General features: G+C 33.9%; 4 non-coding genes across 4 annotated transcripts; all 4 read right to left on the bottom strand.

The window, feature by feature from the left end:
- Positions 1 to 4,697: 4,697 nt before the first annotated feature.
- Positions 4,698 to 4,769, bottom strand: TRNAP-AGG (transfer RNA proline (anticodon AGG)). The gene has a single exon. It is a non-coding gene; the product is annotated as a tRNA-Pro (tRNA).
- A 574-nt stretch (positions 4,770 to 5,343) lies between these two features.
- On the bottom strand, positions 5,344 to 5,415 carry TRNAP-CGG (transfer RNA proline (anticodon CGG)). Its single transcript has one exon. It is a non-coding gene; the product is annotated as a tRNA-Pro (tRNA).
- Positions 5,416 to 6,199: 784 nt separating this feature from the next.
- Positions 6,200 to 6,271, bottom strand: TRNAP-UGG (transfer RNA proline (anticodon UGG)). Its single transcript has one exon. It is a non-coding gene; the product is annotated as a tRNA-Pro (tRNA).
- Positions 6,272 to 15,097: 8,826 nt separating this feature from the next.
- Positions 15,098 to 15,169, bottom strand: TRNAP-AGG (transfer RNA proline (anticodon AGG)). The gene has a single exon. It is a non-coding gene; the product is annotated as a tRNA-Pro (tRNA).
- Between the last annotated feature and the right edge of the window lie 751 nt (positions 15,170 to 15,920).

Below are 15,920 nucleotides of genomic sequence, written 5' to 3'. Positions count from 1 at the left end.
AAGATCACCATCCCTTTACAAAGTTAGGTGAACTATTGATGTCTGAGTCAGTTGCTGAAGCATTACACCTATCTGTTGAAGAGGTAACCCTTGGTTTGGCACATAGGGAATTTTCTAGGAAGTTCTTGGAAGACAAAGCTTGGCCTTAGAGAAAAAAGGGAAATGGCTACCCTTCAGTGTTGTTTTATCCCTCTTGATTTATGGAGTCATCTTATTCCCCAATAATGATGACTATATAAACCCTCCTATCATCAGCATGTTCGTATCTCGAAATCATGCCCCTGATCTGGAGTCTAATGTGTATTACTGCTTACACAATAGGCATGAAAATAAGAAATGCGTGTTATTGAGTTGTGTTTCACTGTGAAGGAAAATTGTGACCTAAAACACAGCGGAAATTAAATTTTTTGATTTAGTGATCCTTACGAATGGGCATGATCAGTGATAGAAACATTTACCTTTTGTGGTGATTGAAACCTTTGATCCAGATCTAAGGACTGATCACGAGTGTTGAATGGTGACAACACTTCTACTCAGTTCATACGAATGGATTCCTTCAGTCTCAGTGCTAGCTGTTACGAATGAAGACTTTGAGTGAGTGAGTAAGAGAGAGGGAGAGAGAAAACAAAATTTTATCAAGTAAAATGCTTCTGCACAAGGGTTCTATTTATAGAACCACTTGTTTGGGTTGCAAGCTAAAAAGCTCACTTAAGTCTATGTGGCTCATATCTTATGGTATACCAAAAATCACTTAAGCGCGTGGTACCTTACCATATTTCATATTCTGCTTAAGGGCACCGTACCTTGCGATGTTTTACAATTCACTTAAGTACGTCGTACCTTATGGTGCCTCTTATTTGCTCTATCTCTCATCAATCTATCATTTTGTGTGTGACCCTGTAGGTTTTCGCGACATTGGAAATTATATTAAATCATGTATTTAACATAATAAACAGTTAGCGGTCACTAGCAACACATCACTGCTACACAAGACACATAAATGTCATGTGATCTGAAAAATCCTTTTTTGTGATCATACTTGTGTGTACAATTATCCTTTTTTCCTTTATGTCTATATTGAACACAAGGCATAGACCGTGTCATCCTTGTCCAGTTCAATATTGGGCCCTTAGACATTTATCTTGCTACACAGGTTGTGCAAATTCCATCTAGGTCACTCATGTCCCTCACATACTTCGTGGAGTACCCATCAACTCTCTTTATGGTCATCCAGTTACGAAAAATATTTGATCAGCAATAAAGCACTCGACTATACATCTAGGATCCATAGTGGTTTCAGGTCAAAAGATGGTATACACCAATGTCACCATGAGAATAACTTATGACCATGTGCATAACATTCTATTTAGTATTCTCATAGCGGGTCAATCCAGTATAAATATTACTCCTAATATTCATACCTATGTTTAAGACTTGATAACTCCTTATCCATGATCCATGAGATGTGATCATCAGTCTATATACGTAATAGTCTTAATGCTTTAATGTTATCCCACTTCACAACAAAGCTCGACTACAGATACTTTAAGAATAATGTCCTTATGTTTAATGGGATCTCATGATTAAGTTACACTTGATACATTAAATGAACTAGCTATTCTAGGAACTTTATTAAACAAACATAATAAAGAAAAAGACTTTTATTATTAATAAATAATTCGATACAAGTACAAAAAGTATTGGCATCTATGGCTTACGCCAACACACTGTTGTACACATGGCTTCTATCCCACGTGCCTCAAAAGGGGCCATGGGTAGACTTTTTGAAAGACTTGAAGTGGTCTCAAAAGTTTTCTTTCCTTACTAGTGATGTCGTGGTTTGGTATCTTCTTACTTCCAAGATAGAGCAAGTCATCATGAGTTGTGGAGACTTCCAGAATGTGTCACCCATGGGTCCTCGAGGTTGCATCAATTACAACTGTTTGTTGGTCATGAGACAGTTGGGATACTTGATGGAGATTGAACCTAAGGCTGAATTACTGAAGGATTTCTTCTTACCCGGTTTGGGAACAGAGAACCCGAATCTGTTGCAGAAGATTAAATAAGCTTGGACTCAAATTCATCGGAAATCCAACATCAAATGCCCTTTTCCAAACATTTTCATAACAAACGGAATGCAAAAAATGGGGCATACATGCTCATACGCAACATTTAAGTACTTAGGTTGTCGGTCGTACCTAGCTTGAGGACCCGACACTTGACTTCCCCTTTAAAATATCTAATGATTCAAACAAGTTAGATATAGGTGCTATGAGGGAGAAACAAGATGATTAGGATATCATTCTCCTCTTAACTCTCATGTATTCTGATTGTTGATCGTACTTAGTCAACGGTCAGATACTTGTCTCCATCTAAGTTCCATTTATTAGACTTGCCAAACCTTTTTCACAATTCAAATCTCTTTCGGATAAAAAAGAATGGTTAGGATAACATTTTCCTCTCAACTCCCAAGTTTTTGGACTGTTGATTGTATCTAGCCAAGGGTCTGATGCTTGTCTCCGTACTAAAATCAACTCCAACAAATCAAATCATCTTTTACCTCAATGCAACTCTTCAAACCTTTCAAAAAAGACGTGTTACTTCCGTTCTACCATGAACGGAGCTTAAGCCTCCATGTGTGAGCAAGTAATGTTTAACTGCTAAAGTGAGATTCAAGTGCATCCACTTGATCGCAAACAGACAAATACTTTCCACTCCCATGCTCGAGCATACAAGCAAGTGAACAGTAGCGCGCGAACGTCAATACGGTTCAATAAAAACAGCCAAACACGCACTTTGTTTGTGAGCGGAACTACGAAGCTCTGACTTCCTCATTGCACGTATGAGGATACGTAGGCACAAGGGCCCAAATCCCTGGCGATCACACTAATTTAAAACTTATCCTCTTCCCTTCTTATTCTTATTCATCGCATTCCCGATAGCAAACAACATCCATATGCATTGATACAAGCAGGTGGTTCACATCGAGTACGATGAATGTGAGGGGTGCTAATACCTTCCCCTTGAATAACCGACTTCTGAATCCGCTCTTGGTTGCGATACCATTCTTATTTGGGGCTTTATCACTATTTTCCCTTTCCTTTGGAATAATTAAAGTTCCGTGGCGACTTTGTATTTTTCGCGGCGCGACAAAGTGCGAGTCTTTTTTCAATGAGTAATTTTCCGTCATAGCGCGACTAAACTCTTTTTCGTAATTAAAATCAACCAACCTACAAACGTTTGCTACAAGAACAACGCAACTTTAAATTCCTCATTGCACTCGGAGATACGTAAGAGCGAGACTCAATGTCTTGTCAAACATCCTAATAAAAACTTTTTTCTTTGTTTTTTTCTTTTCTTTTTCATGTAAATAACCATAGTAATTAGAAGAAACTAGAAACTTTAACACTAACACTTATATTTGTGAAAACTAACTAAAGGTGATCGTTGTTTTCAACGTATATCGTAGGATGCTAATAACTTCCTTATGCATAACCGACTCTTGAACTCGAATTTAGTTGCGATGATCATATTTTTGTTCTTTTAGGATTTTATCAATATTTTCTCTTTTGAAAAATAAATTTCGGTAGCGATTTCATTGCCATTCGAATGTTTATTCACTTAAATACTTTTCGTGTCGCGGGAAATTAGAGATGAAGTACTCTAATTGGTGGTGGACTTACACCAAAACCCATAAGGAGAAACAACTAGACCTTTGAATTCATAAGTATTTGTCATTGAAATAAGTCTCTTTCTTTGGATAAAAATATAATATATCAGTACCTTTACAAACTCAGGCAATCAAATTATAATGTGATTGTCCGAGGATGAGATTGTCACATCATATTATCTAAATTTAAATTGATATTCTTACCATCTCATAAAACTCAAGACTAAATATCCAAAACATATAAATAAATGACATATAATCTAATAGATAAAACTTGATAGCAAGTGGTCTATCAAATTTTAAACTAGACTTTGATACTATGTTAAAAAATATGACTGAATCAAACTCAACGTTATAAAATCAACTTTTTAGGGTGAGATTTCTTTTCACTTATATTCACTTAATATTAAAGTTATATGTTGTATGATCTGTAACTATTGATAATTAATTTTTCATTAGTTTTATAGTTAAACTATTAAAATTAACGTCCCTAAATTACTTCCTCATTCAACTATTTAATTTATCGGGAGTTTAACCAAATAACTAAATAGTTGAATGGAAAAATGATTTATAAATGTTCGGGTTGATTTCAATATTTTAAAAACTATTGTTAAACTACCGATAGTTAATGAACTAAATTAATTGTTTATTCATTTACCCTTTATTTAAATTTCCTATTATGATCTATTATGAATGATCATAAGTTAACTAAGATCCCATGAACAATCCTGCTTGAAACCTCGCCTTACTAGAAACTAATTGACTCAGAGGTTATTCAAATCAAATTGGCATAACCTCTCTCCCATTTTTCTCCTCTAAATCATTATCAACTCTCATTTTAGGATGTCTTTATGGCCAAGTACCTTTAGGTACAATTACGAGTCATTTTTCGCGCTGGAACTTGCAGTTATGTTGTTTATACAGCTGATTACAAGAACTTACTTGTCTCAAGAAATAAACTCCATGACTTGTTGAGCCAACCTTCTTTAAATGAATAATGAATAACAACTAAAAACAAAGATAAAATGGGGCATTCCGAGAATTGAACTCGGGACCTCTCGCACCCTAAGCGAGAATCATACCACTAGACCAAATGCCCATGTTTGGGGGAGTGAATCAGGTGAAATCAATCTGTTGTCTATACGGTCTGCTGCAGTTGTATTGTAAGATTGCATGCTTATCTGAAAAACACAATTGTTAGTTACTTGTTCAACATTTCAGTGATGCCAACAGCAACCTGCTGCTAACTAGATGCTGCTTATGTGTCTGCTCGTCACAATGAGACCACCAGATGAAGCTAACATAGTCCCACACAACACAAGTACTAAATACTTGAGTCCTTACACTTCTTAATCAGTGTGTTTCAAAAAATACTTCATATATATTATTTATGATGATCCAGTTTTTATTTTAGATTTTTCTTTAAAGTTTAAGTTTCATAAACTATGACTCACAACACTCCTCTATGACCAACATGTTTTTCAGTTTATACCTCAGCAAGGCACTCCCATAAGTTAAACCTGACACCTTCCGGATCTTAAAAGACTAAAACTTTGAAAATTGATCATATTAGTATTTAATCTAACTAACCAAAAACCTTCCAGATTTTCAATAATAAATAAAAAAACACTGAACTTATTTGCACTTAACCCCTAAACATCTTAAAAAAAAAAGGGGCATTCCGAGAATCGAACTCGGGACCTCTCGCACCCGAAGCGAGAATCGTACCACTAGACCAAATGCCCTGAGATGTTATATTTTTGTCTTTGAATTTATTAGTGCAGATAATTATTTTCAAAATATTTGAATTTAGACTTCTTAATTTTTGTCATTTTCTCATTACATTGATGGTTGGAGTTGTATTTCTAAATTTACATTTATATTATTGTTAAAAACAAAATGGCTTACACATCAAACATTTTCACATATGCAACAAGAATCAAGTTTAAAATTAGCTACATGGATAAAAATTCCTCATAATGTTCTAACATAGATCATATATATAGCCAATATATGGGCCTTTTAAGCATTTCTTATATGTTTCGTTAGTATTTTTTTTCCAGTGTTTCACTACATTTAGGAGCTGGATCACCATTCAAATGATCTATTCTCCTTACTATAGAATATGTTTATTTCCTCCACACATGTCCAAACTATCAAGTCGAGAGTTAACCATCTTATCTATTATAGGTGTTAGATTATTAACTTTCTCTTAAGTGCTATTATTCCTATTCATATTCCTATCTCGTTTTCTCACCAAGGATCTTTTCTCTTCTAGTATTTCCACTCATCCTGTGCAGCATCCTCATGGACCTTAGAGTTTATCATATTAGAACATAAGTATGACTACTAATACATTGTTCAAAGTATCAATACATTCATCTCAAGGCATAAAGCTGATGCATATTTACCAAACCAATTAATAAGTCAACCCTGCCAGCTTTCAGATCTTCAACAATAAATTAAAAACACTGAGCATATTTGTATTTAACTAAAATATTGAAACGTTAAACTACTAACCTTCAAAAAGGGGCATTCCGAGAATCGAACTCGGGACCTCTTGCACCCAAAGCAAGAATCATACCACTAGACCAAATGCCCTAATATGAGATTTTATAGTTTGTGAGTAAGTTAGTTGGGACAACTCTATAAGGAGAAGAATAAAGTCTATACCTCTTCTTTTCACCACATGTCATCACTAAACAGGTTGATGCCAATATCTTTTTTTTCTTTAATATCCTTATCCAATAGGATCTGATTATGTAATGTGATCAATTCATGGCTGAAGCAAAATAACATTTAAATCAGAATGCTATCAATATTGAATACCATAGTCCTATTGTAACTTATAAGACAAATAAATGCAATAAGCAAATCAAACTATGCATCAGAAACCATTTTGATAAAACAATGCAAGCCAAAAAATATTGAGATTGATGCTACACTTTGATTTCTTTCTATGCAGTCATTTCCTAGAAAGGGGTAAATTCTAGGCCTTAACCTTAAACACGGCGCTTGCCGATTTATTTTGTATTTTTATTGGTGTTGTCCTATTTAGTGAAATTGGGGTTTTTCTCAAAGTAGAGAAATTTTCTCTTTTTTAACATTTTTCATTAATTTTGATAAAGGAAGGAAACTCGACTGTTATCCATAGTAACCTCGCTATATTTTAAGCATTGGGTCTCTTCTTTTCATACAGTAAAAAAATTGAAAATTCATCGAAGAAAATGAAAACTTACAAAAATAATGTTGTGAATTGTGATTTTGAGTGATATTTCAAAAGTAGAAAGCCATACATTGCTTACTCCTCAAACCATAAAAGGGTTTATAATCTATTTTGAACTACTTTGAAAAATATTAAATTGGAATTATAATAGAACATAGCACTGCAAATTTGAGCCTTAAACAACTAAAGTATATTTTATTTAAAAAAATAATTTAGGCATAACTCAAGTTTACAAAACCAACTTGTAAGTCCAAAGATGCTCACCACTTATAACCACTTTTCATACCATATTACTACTATCCAATGCATGACTCTCAACATTCTATAGTGTAGCATACATTCAGTATCCCAAATGTTTTTATAGTATGACTCCTTTTCATATCTCAAATTTAGAAAGTGAATTCGTGTTTATTTACAGTGCATCAGAAGTAACCGGAACATAATGCACCAAAATAATCAGGTCTACAAAAACATGTCGAAGAAACATTTCAACAAACAGTTAACGGGCATTTAAGGTAAAGACATATATTATTCTTTAAAAGCCAAATTCTTTGATTAAAACATACTACTATATTCAAATGGGTTTTCAACTGTGAGCAAAACTTTAATATAGAACTGCATATTGAGTCTAAGAAAGACTTAAAAGTTTACGGCAATAAAAGAAAATATATGTGATTGTGAAGTGAAAATGTGAAGCTAACAAAGAGGAATATTTTGAGGCAATGGAATTGGAGAAGAAGAATAACCTGATTATGAGATTCGTTGTTCTGCTGAGCATGAATCCTTGTTTATAAGAGACGTAGGAAGCTATAATTCACTGTGTTTCTTTGGAAAATGCCTAGAACCATAACTGGAAAATGCAATTTACCATTTTTTTTGTTGAGAAAAGAGCACATGCGCGGAAGATGGAAAGTATTTGATAGTAATAAATGTTTTCCGCTGAAGTTTGAAAGTCGTCTTTGATAATGGAGTAAGTTTGATCTTTTATTCTATTCAAATAAGGTTTAATTATAATTTTAGTTTTTTTAAAAGTAAAATAATACATTATTATAATGAAAAGGTAAAAAATACGAGCGGACAATCGTAGATATGACAATAAAACATCTATTTATGGATATATGCTCGAACTCATTTTGAGTTTGATAGGAAAATTTTGTTTTGATTGGATTTGAATTTGAATTTGAATTTTTTTTTCTAAAAGATAAGTGCGATGCGGTTAATCGAGATACTAGTATTCACGCTGAATTCGTCGTCAAAACAATCCTGTTGAAAAGTTGAAATATTTTATTTTGATAATTCGTAGTATTAATTGTCTTGTTAGGGCATTGATATTTTGATTTGCATTTCATTATTTGAAATATAGGTTAGAAATTTTCACTATTGTTTAATCTATTATTTATAATGTTTGTTAAAGTTCGAGACAAATTATTAATTTGTGGAAAATGACTATTTCAATTTAAAAAATGATTCTTATGTGTGGATGGGATGAAGTGGGAATATTCGAACCCGGGATTTAGGTTTGAGAATTTAACTTGTCACCCATCACTTATACTTGACACATCCCATTTATATCAATTTTATCGTTATATCCTGTACGAGTTTTGGAAATTTTAGAAATTTACAGTTTTTTTACCGTAATAAAGACATATCTACCGTGAATTTAGAATTTCCATAAAAAACATACCGAAAATTTCACAATTTATGGTAGAGGTGTGAAGTGTTTTTCCGAAAGTTATAAAATTTTCGATAGAGGTATATAGAAAATTATGATATTTCTGTGAAACGTCACAACATTCTAGAAATTTTAAAAATTTTGGTATGAGTCCAGAATTTAAAAAAAAAAACTTAAATTTTCGGTTTTTTCCACATAAACCTACATAATTGTTTCGATAAGAAAATCACCACATATAATATATACACATTTTCCATAAAAATCGTGCTACATACAAGATTACAAAACCAATTATGATGACTTCTTAACTTCATATTTCCGGTGCCTAATTTGTCTTGCATATGCTGATTCTCATGCTTTTGCATCTTCAGTATAGTTTTGTCTCCAACGGTCAGTGACGGAAGACAATGGACAATCAGGTTTCAACTTTACCTGAACCCAATGATTTTTGCTGATAAAACCAACAACAATGATTTTATGCATGCTCGTATACATAGGTGGAGTTAAGGTAAGAGAAAAAAAGGTAATATTGAGTCTCCTTGACAGGGAGACAAATACAATATTGTAACTACAAGAAATAAGGTCACCCATATCAGGAATCATCATCCATTTATCCCGACCCTGCACACCCAACTGTTCTACTCGTAAGGCATTTCTAACTTTAGAGACCGTGTCATAGAACAAATTGGAAAATAATTTAGGGTGTTGATGAACTTCAGTATCTAACTGCGTTCGAACCAACGATCATGACTCTTCGCCCCATCCAAGTAAAATTGTAATAGCCCGAAAACCACATTTTCCATCATCACCCACATCAACAATGTCATCAATGCATAGATGCAAGAAAACATAAAACTGAGACAAGTAAAAATGCCTCGAAGATGCAGTGGACGATTGACTTAGACCCGACAAACTTGACGGTTGACTTTCTGTTGGTTTCGTGCATGACCTTTTTGTAGTCTTACTCCTCTGCAAGCCCCCACCATACTCCCACTGTGAAGGATCACGATGCACATCACTCTTTTCACCCTTTATGCTCTTCTTAACTCCCTTATTTTGGCTTGTACTTCACCGACGGTATTGAAATACCCAAAGTATTGAAATATGTCTTCAACTCTTCACACTCAGCTTCTAAACCCAATTGTGTACCACTTTCTTCATGACTGACATCATGCTCTTCAATGTGTAATTTCTTCCAAAAAAACATGAATTAGTTCTAAAGGAACAAGATTGTCTTGTATTTGGAAACTGACAAGTTGACACGCACATGGTAACCCATATTTTGTTCTAATGAAGCAACCACAAGCATCTTTGCTTGCACCAACAAATTTTACCCTTTTTAGTTCCTTTTCAATGTGTTGTATACATTGCCTTGAAACAAAACCGTGCAAGTTGGTATATAATGGAATGTTATACCGATGCTCAATGTTGACAATACTTTTTTGAAACGAGACCCTGATTGAACCTAGCTGCAACTTCAATATGGTGTTCATAACATCCCAACTTCATCATAAATATCACAGGCTTGTAGTCAACATGTTTTTTAGTCTCCAATGAGCAGACTCTACCCTAAAAACCATAATTATAAATATATGTTAAATTATGTTTAGTAATGTAATAACATCAAAATGACGTTTGTGTACCGGTTCACTGTTGTGTTCCCTAAATGAGTGACTTTGTTAGTGCAAGTAGCAACAAACTTTTCTTTATAATGTGTCAACCATGTTTCACTCACATACTTAACAAACAAAGGAATATCAACACAAACAATCTCAAAGTGCTTCAAGTGTGCGACAAACTCAGTTTGTCTATTAACATACATGATGTTGTTCCATAGATCCATGAAATGTTCGTGTATTTTTTATTTAACATACTCTTTACAATTCATGCTAATATTTTTTTGAAATATGGAATGAACACAACAAATGAGTTGAATTTGGAAACACAACTTCCATGGCATTCATCAACGGAAGCTCTCGGTCCGTCACCACAACCTCCGGTAGTAATTTCTCAAAAGAGAACAACTCTTTGAGTTTATCCAATGCCCATTTAAAGTTCTCCTCCTTTTCATGTTCCAAATACGCAAAGTCTACCGAAAACTTCAATTTTGTTGACATACACCAACAATCTCAAGCAGTGGTAGTCAGTACCTGTATGTTAACGATGCACATAATCAAAAATATGATAAATTAAAGTATGTCGAAAAGATAAAAAAAAATGATCATGATGCACATTACCTATTTGCCTTGTATGTACAATAAAAAATCAACACCAAATGAAACATATTCAACAACTTCACTGAATCAGGATATGTCCATAAAATATCAGCAACAATATTTGAATCTTCCATATTTCTAGTTCAACACGTCTATTTTTCTCTATAAATAAGAGTCAAAAAAATTTGCATTTTCGTCAATGGACCTATCTTGCTCGCATTGTATGTAGCTCTAGCTTTATACACCTGGATAACACTTGTGAGATTTTCTACATGAATTAGTTCTACTGGTCGGTGCATAACCTGTACAGGTCGACGCATTGCTTCTACAGGTTGGAACATCCATCGTATGTGTCGACATATGACTTGCATAGGTCGACACATACACTAAAAAATCTTGAAAATTTGCATTATTTTCTATTCCTTTTGCATTCCTTTTGCTTCATACTTGTTTACATATATATACTTGATACATGCATCATTTCTAAAAAGGTTTCTAGAGAGTAAAACCTATACGAAACCAAGATTTCAAACCATTCTTATCATTTTCAACCTCATTATATGCATACACATAATCAAACTACTCATAATCATTTTTTGATTAGGTGTCATCTGTAATTAGGGTTGATAACGTCCAATTTAGGTTGATTGAACTATAAATTGGGTTGACATCTTGTCAGCCTTGATTTCCACAATTGCTTCAGAAGTGCAACAGGGATAGGTTGATAGACAGAAGCTTATGAGACGACAATTTGACTAACATCTTCTTCCATAACATAGTCTTGAGGGTCAAAAGCATCATCAGCTTCTAGAGCAGACTCAATGTGTTGAACAATCTCTGTTTCTGGAGCAACCTCTTCTTCCATAACCTCAGGAGTAGCTTCCTTGATTTCTGGAGCAGAAACACAGAGTTGGGAGTTTCTTAACTTCCAGAGTTCCATTAAGGAAACAAACCCATAACGGAATTTTTTTCCAATAAGAGTATACCCAAGACTCTTCAGCTTAGAAATCTTGGAATTCATCCAGCTTCTGTAAGCTTCCCATGCCGAATCACTCGTAATCGGATTTGCTGAAGAACGACTGACAATCATTGCTTCATGCAGACGACTTTTAGATTTCGACTCATTTTTTTTAGAACCTTACCAAAGTTATGGGGGATTTTGGTGGTTGTTTAGGGTATTTAATAGTAAGGTTGATTCTAGACTCATCAAAGTCAGGACCATAGACAGAAGGAAATAATGGGAAAATAATGGGAGGTGATTCATGATCAGGTGAAGTTGGTTCAGGTTCAAAGTCGAACACACCTTCAGGAGTTCCATCAGAAACGTGTTCATCAGAAACTCTTGAGGGAGATGTTCCGGGGGTTGTTATATTTGGATTTGTTGGTTGGAGAGCAGAAATACATGGTAGTGAGATGGGTGAATTTTATAATTGTAGAGGAGATGGTGGTGGTGGTATCTGTTGTTATTCTGACAAAGGTTCAGAAACTAAAGGAGTTTTTGTGATAGGATTGATAAAGGTTGATTGAGGTGGTGGAAGTGGGATAAGTTCAGAAACAATTGGTTGTGATGAAGGAGGAGGCTGGATTAGTAAGATCCTTTCAGACAAAATTGAATTAGAATTAAATTGAGTTCTATCAAAAGGAAGCTTACCAGATGTCACATCAGAAGCTCTTGAAGAATACTGGACGACTCCAGAAGTATCCTTCAGAAGCATTACTTTTTGGCGCTCACTTAGAGGCACCTCGTCTTCATCTAGAAAGACATCAATCTTCTTCTTCTTCTGAGCCCTAGAAGATCCTTAGCCTCTTAATTCCTTCTTTCTCTTCCCATGAATATCAGGTTAAGTCTCAAGAAGGTTGAATGGATCCACCAATGGGTCAACTCCATCCTTCAAACAATTTTCCAGATATGCCATAAGAACTTGTGGAGGATCAATCTTGGTGAAGATTGGGTAGTCATCAATTGGATTCCTCGTTCCACAGATATCATCCTTAAAAAGAATGAAATTTGGCCTTTGAATTCTGGAAATGAGACTCATACTCTTCAGATATAATCCACTGACCAGAAGGTCATCTACTAAACCACTCTCCACAAGAATGTCAAAAGATAGTCTGTCGTTGGGAATGAACTTGCTCTTTGTCTTCTTAGAAGAACCGCCAGTTCTGGATTCTCGGATAGAATCCCTCATGAACTTGAACAAAATGGAAGGAAGTCCCAGCTTGACACCCTTCTCCAGACAAAATAACATGAACTTCTGACGAGTGTTGATGTAGTCAGAACTATTTGTGCTAGGCATGTGGTGAATACAAACCAAGATAATTTTGAACCAAACTCTTATGTTCCTAGTCAAGTCCTTAGCACTATGACATTTGTCATTTTCAAAGCTTGTTTCCTCCTTGAAGATAACTGGAGCAATGACAACTTCTCTCCTAGCGTTGATCTTAGCACTGTGTATCCTTTTCCCTTTACCATCATGAGAGATAATATCAACTATGGACTTTGTCAGTAATAACTATTTTCCTATTCATGACGTAAGAAGTAGTAGTTTCTTTTTCAGCAGCTGCATGTACCCAAAAACTGCTTCACGAGAATTGGATAAATTGGGCCTGTGAGTCTCTTGAAGAATATTTTCTAACCTTGAAGAAGATGAACTGGGTATGTTGTTCAGCCATTTAAAAAAGATGAAGATGAAGAATAGTTGTAGAGAGAAAGGGTTGTTTTAGGGTTTGAAAAGTGAAAGTGTGGGAGTAATGTGCACGTAGTGTGAAAATGTGAGTGAAATGGATTTATATAGAAAATTTTGCAATGTTGACAAAAAGGGAATACACCGTCATGAGGGGAAACGTAAGAGTTTTTTAGTGTAGAAAAAAAACATATTATAATTTTTTTATTATTTTAACTATTAAAACATATTTTTTTTTAATTTTAACTATTAAACATATTATATTTGTTTTAAATCATTTATAATATCAATTAAATCATACTATATTATTTTTGAGATTTTAATAATTTTTCTTTTTTTATATGATTATTTAAATTCAGAATCTTACTACAAAAGAAATTTGGTTCAAAATTTATACTAACATAACCTACTCAAATGCAAGCCAAATTACACCTAAATCAAAACTTAAATGAATTTGGATTACATTCTAATAGACCTGAAGCTAATTGTTTTTTAACTGCTAGTGCTACACACCAGTATATATTGAAAAGTTAAGCTCCTAACCCTCAAAAGAGGCGTTCCGAGAATCAAACTCAGAACCTCTCGCACCCAAAGCGAGAGTCATACCAATAAACCAAATGCCCTAATATGAAAAGTTTTAGTTTGTAAGTTAGTTGGGACTGAAGATTACACCTCCTTTCACCACATGTAATCACTAAACAAGTTGATGCCAATAGTTTTCTTTTCCTAATATCCATATGCAATAGGATCCAATTATGTAATCTGATCATGGCAAAAGCAAAAGAACATTCAATTCAACTCAGAATGCTATCAAAACATTCAATACCATAGTTCTATTGTGACTTGTGAGGTAATTAATGCAATAAGAAAATCAAACTATGCATCAGAAACCATTTTGAAAGCAATGCAAGCCAAAACATGCCGAGATTGATCCTGCACTTAGATTTCTTTCTATGCTCCCATTTCCTGGGGCAGGGGTAATTTCTAGGCCTTAACCATTGTGCTTGCTGAATTTTTCTGTATTTTTATAGTTATAGTCATATTTGGTGAAATTCAATCAAAGCCATGAAGTTTCCTTTTTGAACTGTTCCCTTTAATTTTGATAGAGCATGGAAACTCGGCTGTTAGCTGCATTATCACACTGTAAAATATTGAAATCATCTACAAAGATATTGTTGTGAATTGTGATATTTCAAAGTAGGTAGTCCTACATTGCTCACTCCTCAAACCTTTAAAAGGTTTATAATCTATTGAGTTACTTTGAACTATTTTTTTTTACGTATCATTGAACATAGCACTGTGAATTTGAGCCTTCAACAAGTAAGACACATTTTGTATTCTATATTAAAATTGGGTAATTCAACTTTGAAAAACCAACCTACGATGTCAGAGACCGCACATACCCCTTCCCTACTCATAACATATTACCATCTAATGTTTGACTCTACATATTACAAAGTTACAAGTATCAATTATGTTTAGATATATACAATAAAATAAAAGAAAATTATAATGAAGTAATAAGTATAATAACTAATAAATAATAAATCAATATAAGATCTTATACTAATAAAATGAAAAAATATTGAACACGGGAAATAATAAATAACCCAACTCTATTTAAAAAAAGGGGCATTCCGAGAATTGAACTCGGGACCTCTCGCACCCTAAGCGAGAATCATACCACTAGACCAAATGCCCATATTGGAATAAGGAACGTTAGGTGAGATCTATGTCTTGTGTAATGTTGAAATTGTTCATGCATACAACATGGTCTGCAGTAGTTTTATTGTAAGATTTCATGTAAATGACCAAACCTGCAATTGTTACTTATAACATCTAAATGATAAAGCTATCTAACCTCCTAAAGCTAACATGCTTTTCTATGTAAGGTATCTAAAAGAGACACCAATATGGTGTGGCACAAGTGCTAAATACTTGAGTCCTTAAACTATTTGGACAAGGGTTAGGTTCTTAATCGGTGTGTTTAGAAAAATATTTATTAGAAAAGGAAAACTTCTTAAATGACCTCATAGTTATGTTGTTATGCATAAGGATACTTTGATTTATGCAAAAAAAATACATCTATTATTTATGGATTTGTCTTGAAAGATAAATGATAAACTATGACTAGCAACAGTCTTCTATGACCAACATGTTTTTCAGCTAACACCAATATAGTATTCATGTATTCCAGCATTTATCTCTAAAAGGCATTCTTCACATGCAGTCTCTCTGGTGTTAAATTTTATTTAACTACTACTAGTACTACACACCAGTATGACAGTATATACATAAGTCAAACTTGACAGCATCCGGATCATTAGTATTTTAACTAAACAGATATGTCAATCTTGCCAGATTTCAGTTTTCAATGATAAATAATTAAAAAAAACGAGCTTATTTGTATTTAACTAAAATAATGAAAAGCTAAACTACTAACCTTCAAAAG

The sequence above is a fragment of the Lathyrus oleraceus genome, chromosome 6, assembly GCF_024323335.1.
Source record: "Lathyrus oleraceus cultivar Zhongwan6 chromosome 6, CAAS_Psat_ZW6_1.0, whole genome shotgun sequence".
In the NCBI taxonomy this organism is placed as follows: domain Eukaryota; kingdom Viridiplantae; phylum Streptophyta; class Magnoliopsida; order Fabales; family Fabaceae; genus Lathyrus; species Lathyrus oleraceus.
Note: the sequence above shows the minus strand (reverse complement) of the source record. Positions and strands in the feature narration are given on the sequence as shown.